This window comes from Colobus angolensis, unplaced genomic scaffold (assembly GCF_000951035.1).
Source record: "Colobus angolensis palliatus isolate OR3802 unplaced genomic scaffold, Cang.pa_1.0 Scaffold3, whole genome shotgun sequence".
In the NCBI taxonomy this organism is placed as follows: Eukaryota; Metazoa; Chordata; class Mammalia; order Primates; family Cercopithecidae; genus Colobus; species Colobus angolensis.
This window is the reverse complement of record NW_012116265.1, coordinates 28,125,138-28,138,286: the sequence shown is the minus strand read 5'-3', so window position 1 is coordinate 28,138,286 and position 13,149 is coordinate 28,125,138.

Sequence of the window (13,149 nt, the reverse complement as noted above, 5' to 3'; positions counted from 1 at the left end):
ATGACACCAAACTCTCTTTCTGACAACCCTTTCTCAGTGTTTCACTGATACCTCCTCCCCTAACTAACTTCTAAAAGTTGGAGTTCCTGAAAAAGCTTTCAGTCCCTATTATTTTTCTATCCAGACTTTCTGTTTAGGTAATCTCATTCATTTTCATCATTTTGAATATTATCTATATACTATTAATACAAAAATTTTTCTCCACAGAGATCCCTCTTCCAAGTTCTAGCTTTGTTTATCCAACTACTTTCCTATTATCTTACCCTAGATGTCTCAAAACCTACTCAACTCAACAAAAGCAAAATTGAAATCTTTATCTGATTTCTTCCATACATTTTGTTCAATAAAAACAGGCTGCCACCTATCCTAGGAGAATCACTCTTGGAAATGGTAGAGTAGATAAGTCAAACCAACTGTTCTGCTGAGAACAACTAGAAAAGCTAGTGGAAAAGTTCTAAATCTGTTTGAGGGCATAAGATAACTAATATAGCAGTGAATAATTATGAGACCAAGACATAAGAAAAGAAGGAGACCTAGAGTGATGAGCCCAGCATTTAAAATCACCTTATTCTAGGGACGACTTTCAATTTATGTAGAGATGGTGGAGAGGCAGAGAAACTAAGCAAAGCTTTTAATAAATTTATAAGGCAATAGGACAAAATTAGAATTTAGGGCCTCCTAACAAAGGGAACTCTAGTAAACTCCTAGGCTTTGCTTTGAAATCTTGTATTAGGGGGTGTGTGTGTGTGTGTGTGTGTGTGTGTGTGTGTGTGTGTGTGTGTGTGTGGAGAGAGAGAGAGAGAGAGGGAAATATTGAGATTTATTTTAAGGAATTGGTTCATATGATTGTGAAGGCTGGCAAGTCTGAAATCTGTAGGACAGGTCGGCAACCTAGGGAAGAATTGGTGTTGTAGCTCAATCCAAAGGCAGTCTGGAGGCAGAATTCCTTCTTCCTCAGGGGAACCTCAGGTTTTTTTCTTAAGGCCTTCAACTGACTAGACAAGGCCACCTACATTATTGAGGAGGGCCACCTACATTATGGAAGGTAATCTGCTTTACTCAAAGCCAACTCATTTAAATGTTAATTTTGTCTTCAAAAAAATACCTTGACAGCAACATCTATACCGGTGTTTGGCCAAATGTCTAGGTGCAGTGGCCTAGCCAAGTTAATGTATAAAATTAACCATCACAGACCAGAAAGGGCCACACCCCAAAAGGAAAGGTGAAGAAGAAAAAGGTAGCCCTTACTGAGTTTGAAGCCCAAATTATCCCAATCCTCAAACAGTATAAGGTAATCAAGAATTACTAGTGCCCCTAATGTCTTTTATAAGCAAACATGTCCCTTTCTCCAAAGGGAGATAATAGTACCATGGGCCTCAAATAATCTTTATAATTTTTTATATATAATGTTTGGAATACACTGAAAAATAACTAGGCATATAAAGAAAGAAGACAATAAGAGCAAAACTAAGCAAATCAGCAAATAATAGAAACAGACACTTAAATATGTTAAATACAGGCAAGGAAATAATATGAAAAATTAAGAATTTTGGCAGAAGCTGAAAACTTAAAAACAGAAGAACCAAATCAAAATTCCAGAGCTGAAACTACAATATCTGAAATCAAGAACCTAGTGAATTGGTTTAGTAGAAGATTACATATAGCAAAAAGAAAAAACAGTACATTGAATGTATTCAAACTGAAACACAGAAAACAAGTCTGTGAAAAGACCTAATGTATATGTAAATCAGAGTCCTAAAAGGAGAAAAATTAGACTAAGAGTGAGAAGCAATATTTGAAGAGATTCTGGTCAAAAATCTTAAAAACTTATAAAAGACATAAGTCCACAGATTTAAAAAGTTCTATGAATCTCCAAATGTAATAGAACAACGAAAAACATATCAGAGGCTTATCATAGTAAACGTATTGAAAAGCAAAGACCAAAGGGAAACATTAAAAGTAGCTGGGGGAAAACAGAAACCCAAAGATGGCTGAAAAGGAACAGGTCCAGTCTGCAGCTCCCAGCAAGATCGACGCAGAAGGAGAGTGATTTCTGCATTTCCAACTGAGCTCTGAAGGGAACAGTGGATCTACCAACACAGTGTTCAAGCTCTGATAAGGGACAGACTGCCTCCTCAAGTGGGTCCCTGACCCCGGTGCATCCTGACTAGGAGGCACCTCCCAGTAGGGGCTGACAGACACCTCATACAGGAAAGCTCTGGCTAGCATCTGGCAGGTGGCCTTCTGGGACGAAGCTTCGAGAGGAAGGAACAGGCAGCAATCTTTGCTGGTCTGAAGCCTCCACCAGTGATAACCAGGCAAACAGGGTCTGGAGCAGGCCTCCAGCAAACTCCAGCAGACCTGCAGCAGAAGGGCCTGACTGTTAGAAGGAAAACTAACAAACATAAAGGAATAGTGTCAACATCAACCAAAAGGATGTTGACTCAGAGATCCCATCTGAAGGTCACCAACTTCAAAGACAAAAGGTAGAGAAATCCACAAAGACAGGGAGAAACCAGCGCAAAGAGGCTGAAAATTCCAAAAACCAGAATGCCTCTTCTTCTACAAAGGATCACAACTCCTCACCAGCAAGGAAACAAAACTGTACAGAGAATGAATTTGACAAATTGACAGAAGTAGGCTTCAGAAGGTGGGTAATAACCAACTCCTCTGAGCTAAAGGAGCATGTTCTAACCCAATTCAAGGAAGCTAAGAACCTTGAAAAAGGGTTAGACGAATTGCTAGCTGGAATAACCAGTTTAGAGAAGAACATAAATGACCTGATGGAGCTGAAAAACACAGCATGAGAACTTCGTGAAGCATACACAAGTAACAACAGTTGAATCAATCAAGCAGAAGAAAGGATATCAGACATTGAAGATTAACTCAATGAAATAAAGCAAGAAAACAAGATTAGAGAAAAAAGAGTGAAAAGAAATGAGCAAAGCTTCCAAGAAGTATGGAACTATGTCAAAAGACAAAATCTACGTTTGATTGGTGTACCTGACAGAGAGAATGAAACCAAGTTGGAAAACACTCTTCAGGATATTATCCAGGAGAACTTCCCCAACCTAGCAAGAGAGGCCAACATTCAAATTCAAGAAATACATAGAACACCACAAAGATACTCCTCAAGAAGAGCAACTCAAAGACACATAATCGTCAGATGCACCAAGGTTGAAATGAAGGAAAAAATGTTAAGGGCAGTCAGAGAGAAAAGTCGGGTTACCAACAAAGGGAAGCCCATCAGACTAACAGCAGATCTTTCGGCAGAAACCCTACAAGCCAGAAGAGAGTGGAGGCCAATATTTAACGTTCTTAAAGAAAAGAATTTTCAACCCAGAATTGCATATCCAGCCTAACTAAGCTTCATAAGCAAAGGAGAAATAAAATTCTTTACAGACAAGCAAATGCTGAGAGATTTTGTCACCACCAGGCCTGCTCTACAAGAGCTCCTGAAGGAAACACTAAACATGGAAAGGAACAACTGGTACCAGCCACTGCAAAAACATACCAAATTGTAAAGTCCATCAGCGCTCTGAAGAAACTGCATCAACTAACGAACAAAATAATCAGCTAGCATCATAATGGCAGGATCAAATTCACATATAACAATATTATATTGTTACATATAACAATAACCTTAAATGTAAATGGGCTAAATGCCCCAATTAAAAGACACAGACTGGCAAACTGGATAAAGAGTCAAGACCCATCAGTATGCTGTATTCAGGAGACCCATCTCACATGCAAAGACACACATAGGGCTCAAAATAAAGGGATGGAGGAATATTTACCAAGCAAATGGAAAGCAAAAAAAAAAAAAAAAAAAAAGCAAGGATTGCAATCCTAATCTCTGATAAAACAAACTTTAAACAAAGACCAAAAGAGACAAAGAAGGTCATTATATAATGATAAAGGGATCAATGCAACAAGAACAATATATAAATGTATAATTATATGTTTTATAATTATATATAAACATATAAGTACCCAATACAGGAGCGCCCAGATTCATAAAGCAAGTTCTTAGAGACATACAAAGAGACTTAGACCCCCACACAATAATAGTGGGAGACTTTAACACACCACTGTCAGTATTAGACAGATCAACGAGACAGAATTAACAAGGATATCCAGGACTTGAACTCAGCTCTGGAACAAGCAGACCTAATAGACATCTACAAAATTCTCCACCTCAAATCAATAGAATATACATTCTTCTCAGCACCACATCACACTTATTCTAAAACTGACCACATATTTGGAAGTAAAACACTCCTCAGCAAATGCAAAAGAATGCAAATCATAACAAACAGTCTCTCAGACCACAGTGCAATCAAATTAGAACTCAGGATTAAGAAATTCACTCAAAACCGCACAACTGCATGGTAACTGAACAACCTGCTCCTGAATGACTACTGGGTAGATAACAAAATGAAAACAGAAATAAAGATGTTCTTTGAAACCAATGAGAACAAAGACACAATGTACCAGAATCTCTGGGACACATTTAAAGCACTGTATAGAGGGATATTTATAGCACTAAATGTCCACAAGAGAAAGCAGGAAAGATCTAAAATCAATACCCTAACATCACAATTAAAAGAACTAGGGAAGCAAGAGCAAACAAATTCAAAAGCTAGCAGAAGACAAGAAATAACTAAGGTCAGAGCAGAACTGAAGGAGATAGAGACACTAAAAACCCTTCAAAATATCAATGAATCCAGGAGCTGGTTTTTTTAAAAGATCAACAAAATAGATAGACCACTAGCCAGACTAATAAAGAAGAAAAGAGAGAAGAATCAAATTGGATGCAATAAAAAATAATAAAGGAGATATCACCACCAATCCCACAGAAAGACAAACTACCATCAAAGAATACTATAAACACTTCTATGCAAATAAACTAAAAAATCTAGAAAAATTGATAAATTCCTGGACACATACACCCTCGCAAGACTAAACCAGGAAGAAGTCAAATCCCTAAATAGTCAAATAACAAGTTCTGAAATTGAGATAGCAATTAATAGCCTACAAACCAAAAAAAGTCCAGGACCAGATGGATTCACAGTCAGATTCTACCAGAGGTACAAAGAGAGTTGTTATCATTCCTTCTGAAACTATTCCAAACAATAGAAAAAGAGGGAATCCTCACTAACTCATTTTATGAGGCCAGCATTATCCTGATACCAAAACCTGGCAGAGACACAACTAAAAAAGAAAATTTCAGGCCAATATCCCTGATGAACATCAATACAAAAATCCTCGATAAAATACTGGCAAACTGAATCCAACAGCATATCAAAAAGCTTATCCACCATGATCAAGTCACCTTTATCTCTGGGATGCAAGGATGGTTCAACATACACAAATCAATAAACATAATCCATCACATAAACAGAACTAATGGAAAAAACCATATGATTATATCAATAGATGCAATAGAAAAGGACTTTGAAAAAATTCAACAGCCCTTCATGTTAAAAACTCTCAATAAACTAGGCATTGATGGAACATAGCTCAAAATAATAAAAGCTATTTATGACAAACCCACAGCCATTATCATACTGAATGAGCAAAAACTGGAAGCATTCCCTTTGAAAATTGGCACAAGATAAGGATGCCCTCTCTCACCACTCCTATTCAATATAGTACTGGAAGTTCTGGCCAGGGCAATCAGGCAAGAGAAAGAAATAAAGGGTATTCAATTAGGAAAAAAGGAAGTCAAATAGTCTCTGGTTGCAGATAACATGATTGTGTATTTTGAAAACCCCATTGTCTCAGCCCAAAATCTCCTTAAGCTGATAAGCAACTTCAGCAAATCTCAAGATACAAAATCAGTGTGCAAAAATCACAAGCATTCTATACACCAATAATAGACAAGCAGAGAGCCAAATCCTGAGTGAACTCCCATTCACAATTGCTACAAAGAGAATAAAATACCTAGGAATACAACTTATACGGGATGTGAAGGACCTCTTCAAGCAGAAATACAAACCACTGCTCAAGGAAATAAGAGAGGACACAAAAAAAATGGAAAAACATTCCATGCTCATGGATAGGAAGACTCAATATCATCAAAATGGCCATATGGACCAAAGTAATTCATAGATTCAAATGCTATCCTGATCAAGCTACCATTGACTTTCTTTGCAGAATTGGGAAAAACTACTTTAAAGTTCATATGGAACCAAAAAAGAGTCCACATTGCCAAGACAATCCTAAGCAAAAAGAACAAAGCTGGAGGCATCACATTACCTAACTTCAAACTACACTAGAAGGCTACCGTAAAAAACAAAAACAAAAACAAAAACAAAACAGCATGGTACTTGTACCAAAACAGATATATAGACCGATGGAACAGAACAGAGGCCTCAGAAATAATGCCACACATCTATAACTATCTGATCTTTGACAAACCCGACAAAAACAAGAAATGGGGAAAGGATGCCCTATTTAATAAATGAATGATGGTGTGAAAACTGGCTAGCCATATGCAGAAAACTGAAACTGGATCCCTTCCTTACACCTTATACAAAAATTAACTCAAGATGGATTAAAGACTTAAACATAAGACCTAAAACCATAAAAACCCTAGAAGAAAACCATGGCAATACCATTCAGGACATAGGCATGGGCAAGGACTTCATGACTAAAACACCAAAAGCAATGGCAACAAAACCCAAAATAGACAAATGGGATCTCAGTAAGCTAAAGAGCTTCTCCACAGCAAAAGAAACTATCATCAGAGTGAACGGGCAACCTACAGATTGGGAGAAAATTTTTGCAATCTATCCATCTGACAAAGGGCTAATATACAGAATCAACAAAGAAATTAAACAAATTTACAAGAAAAAAACAACCCCATCAAAAAGTGGGCAAAGGACAGGAATGGATACTTCTCAAAAGACATTTATGCAGCCAACAAATATATGAAAAAAACGTATCATCACTGGTCATTAGAGAAATGCATATCAAAACCACAACGAGATACCATCTCATGCCAGTTAGAATGGCGATCATTAAAAAGTCAGGAAACTACAGATGCTGGAGAGGATGTGTAGAAATAGGAATGCTTTTACACTGTTGGTAGGAGAGTAAATTAGTTAAACCATTGTGGAAGACAGTGTGGCAATTCCTCAAGGATATAGAACTAGAAATACCATTTGACCCAGCAATCCCATTACTGGGTATATACCCAAAGGATTATAAATCATTCTACTATAAAGACACATGCACACATATGTTTATTGCGGCACTGTTCACAATAGCAAAGTCATGGAACCAACCCAAGTGCCCATCAGTGATAGACTGGATAAAGAAAATGTGGCACACATACACCATAGAATACTATGCAGCTATAAAAAAAGATAAGTTCATGTCCTTTGCAGGGACATGGGTGACGCTGGACACCATCATTCTCAGCAAACTAACAAGGACAGAAAACCAAACACCACATGTTCCCACTCATAAGTGGGAGTTGAACAATGAGAACACATGGACATAGGGAGGGGAACATCACATACTGGGGCTTGTAGTAGGGTGGGAGGCTAGGGTAGAGATAGCATTAGGAGAAATACCTATTGTAGATGGTGGGTTGATGGGTGCAGCAAACCACCATGGCATGTGTATACCTATGTAAAAAACCTGCACATTCTGCACATGTACCCCAGAACTTAAAGTATAATGATAATTAAAAAAAGAAAACAGGAAAAAAAATAGTTGGGTGTGGCATGCTTATTTCACAGAAGCAATTACAAGTTTGACACTTTACAAACCATGGAAGCAAATATACAGTGAATTGCTGTCTTAAAGGTACTAAATATATATGTAATTCCCAGATTAGAATACATTACTTAGGGAAGTTATCATTCAAAAATGAAGGAAAAATATACATTTTAATGAACTTTAAAAACACAATTTGTCACAGAAAACATACACCAAAGGAATTAACTAAAGGGTAGTCTTTGAGAAGAAAAATGGTCCCAGATGAAAGCACAGAGATGCAAAAATGAATAGCAATGAAAATTTATATACGTGAGTGAATATAAAATTATATTGACTATATAAAGTCACAGTAATAATATCTTGTGGGAGTTAAAATATATAATGACAAAATGTGACAAAAGAGCAATACATTTGGGGGTGGTAATTTAGAGTTGTAATGTTCTAAGACAGTGCTACTAAAAGCACCAGTCCATAGCAAATTAAGAAACTAGCTCCAAAATATAAATTGATGCACTCCGTCTTTCATTCAGAAAATATTATTTTTTTTAAAAAAGTCAGCTGAAATAAACAGTATACTTAGTGATACAGTTGATTTACATTCTGGTACCACTTTCTTAGTTCATTGAAAATTGGAAAGTTTGTGAACCAGCTGCTGATCCAAGAACCATGCTTTGCTATTCTAAGATTCTTGCACTATTTGGTATGAGGAAAAAGTACTAATATGTATTAGACTTTGCTAAGTCAAGAAGCATAATATAATTTCTAGGATAACCAATACAAGCATAGTAAAATAATGTTTAACTTGGGATAACAGAAAGTAATCCAAAGACAAAAGAAGGAGAAAGAAAAAAGAACACAGAATAGGTAGGGAAAATAAAAAGTAAATAGTAAGATAGTAGATTGAGGTCCAAATATATCATAATTTCCTTCAATGTAAATAAACTAAATACTTCAGTTAAAAGATAAAGGTTGACAGGCTGAATTTCAAAAGAAATATATACCCTGCTTAAAGAAACATATTTAAAGATAATACAGAAAAGTCAAGAGTAAGAGAATAGAAAAAGATATACCATGAAAACACTAACCAAAAGAAAGCTGTGATAGCTATATTGCTGTCAGATAAATAAGATTTTAGAGTAAAAAATGTTATTAAAGAAGAACATTCCATGATAATAAAAGGGGCAATAAATGAGGAAAATATAACTGTTAAATTTGCTTATATTTTATAACATAGCTACAAAATATATAAAGCAAAAAATACAGAAAGAGAATGTTCAAATTCACAATTGCAAAGGAAAACACGCCTCTCTTACAGCTAGAACAAGCAGTCAAAAAAAAAAGAAAAGTACAGAAGATCTAAACAACACGATTAAATTTTCCATGATTAACATATATAGAGAACACTGCACTTAATGATTGCAGAATACATTTTTTTTTTCAAAAACACACAAAACATTTATCTAAATTGCCATATTTGGAGCTATAAACCAGTCTCAATATAGTTTTCAAAAATCAAAATTATATCAGAGTATGTTCTTTGGCTTCAGTGGAATTAAGCTGAATTACAGTCCCTATGTTTGTATATTAAGAAGTTAACTTCTAAATACTGATGGGCCAAAGAAGAAATCACAGAAGAAATTATGTAACCAATATTAACCAATTATATGCGTGTGTGTATGTATGTGTATATATATATGTGTGTATGTATATGTGTTTATATATATAAAGATATATATTATATATATATTTATGCATGTGTGTGTATATTCTATATCTTTATATACACACTCACACACATATATATATAAAGAGGAACCATTTCTATGTTAGGAAATGGAGTACTTTCACAGAAGGTGATGATCTAATCAGAGGTAGATTCTTGCTTGGCTACTTTTGTAAGAGGGACATGCAGAATTTGGGGATGAAAGTGAGGGTGTGACTCCATGGTACCTTCTGGAAGATGGTGTTACCCAACCTGTTTTACATTACATTACAAGGAAGGCTGAAAATCAATGCACTAAATATCCACTTCAAGAAGTTAGAAAAAGAACAGAAAATTGAGCCCAAAGAAATGAGAAAGAAGGAAATAAGAAAAATGTGGGCATATGTTAATGAAAAAGTAAACAGACAGAAAATAGAGGGGACCAACAAAGAAAACAGAAGGTTTATCAAAAAGACTAATATGGTGATAAACTCCTTAAAGAGAAGACAAAAATAATCAATATCAGAAATGAAAAGGGGGACCTCACTATAGATCCTACAAACATTGAAAGGATAATGAGAAAATAATACAAAAAAACCCCTACAGGCTATAAAACATACACACAACTTAGCAAAACTAAAATTAAAGATTAATTTACTGTTTAGCACCTTCCCACAAAGAAAACTTTAAGCCCTGATGGCTTCCTTGTGAATTCTACAAAATATTTTGAGAAAAAAATACCATGACTGTTCTCTTCTCTGTTTCATCCTAGAGCCTGGTACACAGTATAGCATTAAATAAATCATTGTTGAAATAATGAGTGATTGAATAAATGAATGAGTAGGTGAATGCTTCATACATTCCAAATACACTAAAAGTATGTACAGTTTTTTAAGTAAATTCCTTCCTATGTGCATATTTTAAACCACAAGCATAAAAGAAACCAAAGGCGGCCAGGCGCGGTGGCTCAAGCCTGTAATCCCAGCACTTTGGGAGGCCAAGACGGGCGGATGAGGAGGTCAGGAGATCGAGACCATCCTGGCTAACACAGTGAAACCCCGACAAAAAACTAGCCGGGCGAGGTGGCGGGTGCCTGTAGTCCCAGCTACTTGGGAGGCTGAGGCAGGAGAATGGCGTAAACCCGGGAGGCGGAGCTTGCAGTGAGCTGAGATGGGGCCACTGCACTCCAGCCTGGGCGACAGAGCGAGACTGTGTCTCAACCAAAAACAAAAAAAAGAAACCAAAGGCAATATATCAAGAGTTAAAAGCTTTTATTCAGCTCCAAATACAGTTTCCTAGCTAAGTACACTTCAAAGTCAAGTTAAAAACCTCCCTTTTCAATGGTAAGCAAATAATGTTCCTAAAATAAAACAAAATGTGCAGCCAGTGATATTTATTTACAAATGCCCTATGACCACCTTCTAAGAAATGTTAAATGATGACAGAACTTCAGAAAGCACCAGCAGAGCCAACACAATGTTTCTGTATAAAATATTATCTTCATGTGATGACCCCAGCAAAACAATCTGTATTAGTCTTACAACTAATCTCTAACTTCAGAGTGATACAAAATTAATTTGGTTATGCCCTTGTACCTTGTTTTTTTTTCTACCTACAAAGATATCTACTGCTATGTGAATATAGACTCTGTAGAGATCCCATTTCCTTGATACAATTTATTGATGGGGTCAGCTCCCTCATTATCCCATAAAGAGTGGAAATAAATATTTTCTGTTTCTCAAAGTTTGAAAGACATGACCAGACTTTGTACTATGATTGGAATCAGGTCAATGCGCTTTCTAGGATTAACCCAAAATCAAAGTCATCAGTTGATAATCTGATACACAAAGGTAAAGTAGTCTGGTAGGTAGGAGAGAAGAAGCATCCACTATCTGTGTCCTTACTCGAAGAAAACAAGAAGAGTCCAAATAAACATCAGGGCACTTAAGAGTTCTAGAAGCAATCAGAACTGGTGAGGCCAACAAGGGTTTTATAATCTCATGGTATTGAGTTCAAACCCCAGCTCTGCAACATTCAAGTTGTGTGACCTTAGCAAGTCTCCAAAGCTCACTCAGCTTCAATTTCTTCATCTACAGAACGAGGGTATCATTGCCACCTCAAAATTTTCCTGTGAGAAATTGCAGGTTATCTATAGAAATTACCTGGCACACAGTAGGAGCTCAATAAATGTTAGTTCTTCAGCGTAATAGATATTGGTGGCCTTTCTTCTATTCCTCCTTTGTAAAAATTAATTTTAAAGTAGAGAATGGGAAGTAGCAAAGGGCATTCTTAAATGCTAATGTTCTTCCTGGGCATGTTTAACATGACACCTAACCAGGACACCTAATACCCATCAAAAAAGAAACATGAGTTAGATAGAAACATGACTTTATTATCTCACATTCCCAGATTACCATTATCTAATAAACCAAGTGATATCAGAATAATTACACAGATTCATTATTACACAGGATAATTTTTGGAACTGCATGGGAAAGAAATAGAAAGGAGGAGAAAGGAGGAGAAGAGAAGGAAGGGGAGAGGAAGGGAAGACATAGGAAGATAGGGAAAAACTAATCAACCGCATCTTGATTGAAATTTGCTTACAGAGAACAATATGGGACTATTTTCTCCTTTCAGCTGCATTTCTTATAAAGGCAAAGATCATGTCTCCTATGCTCACTTCTGCATGCCCAGTAGCTAGTAGAGTTCACTCTGCAACCAAGAATTCGACAACACAAACGACTGATTTTATGGAATAACTCAGTACTTGAAACTGGAATTCCAGATAGGAGTGTCCCTTGGTTTGCACCTACTGGCTGTCACTTAACCATCTCTCTGGTCCCACAAGAAGACCTTTTCAAATAAATAATTTGAGAGTCCTGAAGGATGGCCTCAATTTCAGCTTTCACTCTGCCCGTGTTCTCAGCTGCCTTATAATACAATTTCTGGTACTATATATTATAACACAAAAAATCTGTTTAGATACTCTAAGGTGTATGTAACAAAACAAAGATAGAGCTGAGAAGTTAGAAATCAGTCAATATAGTGTCTGCTCTTGGTATTGAGAGATGTCTAATCTCATTATTCAGTTTCAGTAGAGAAGGGGAGGCATACAGTAAAATTCAATATAGAATGTGTGTGTGTGTGTGTATATATATATATATAGAGAGAGAGAGAGAGAGAGGGAGAGAGAGTACAATAACCCTATCTATCTGTCTATCTATCTAGGGTTAGGATAAGTTAGCAACAGATAGGGTAATGTTGCAATAAGCAATTTCAACACATTTACCTATCAATAATTATTACAATCATCAAACATTGTAAGAATATCTATTTTTGGTATATTGATTATTAGCATTTTTAATCTATGAAAAACATGCTAAATGCCTTATTAAATATAGAAAGGCTATAGAAACTTACCCTGATTGAGTTTTGGGATGTTGATATAAACCACCAGATTTATGTTTGGGGACATTTTTTAGAATGATTTGCATAAACCCACTGCTACGAAAACATAGATCTGTAGGATTAAACTTAACTATATATGTAAAAGAGTTTTGCAAACATTTGAGCCTATGTATAATGACATTATTTTTCCTTTTTTACCCAGTCTTTGTGTAGCATATAACCAAATTACCTCTCTGTTCTTACCTGCCTTTCTAATAGAGGCAATATTTTTTTCTCTTTCCTTCTTAAACTAATGAGAATGTGGA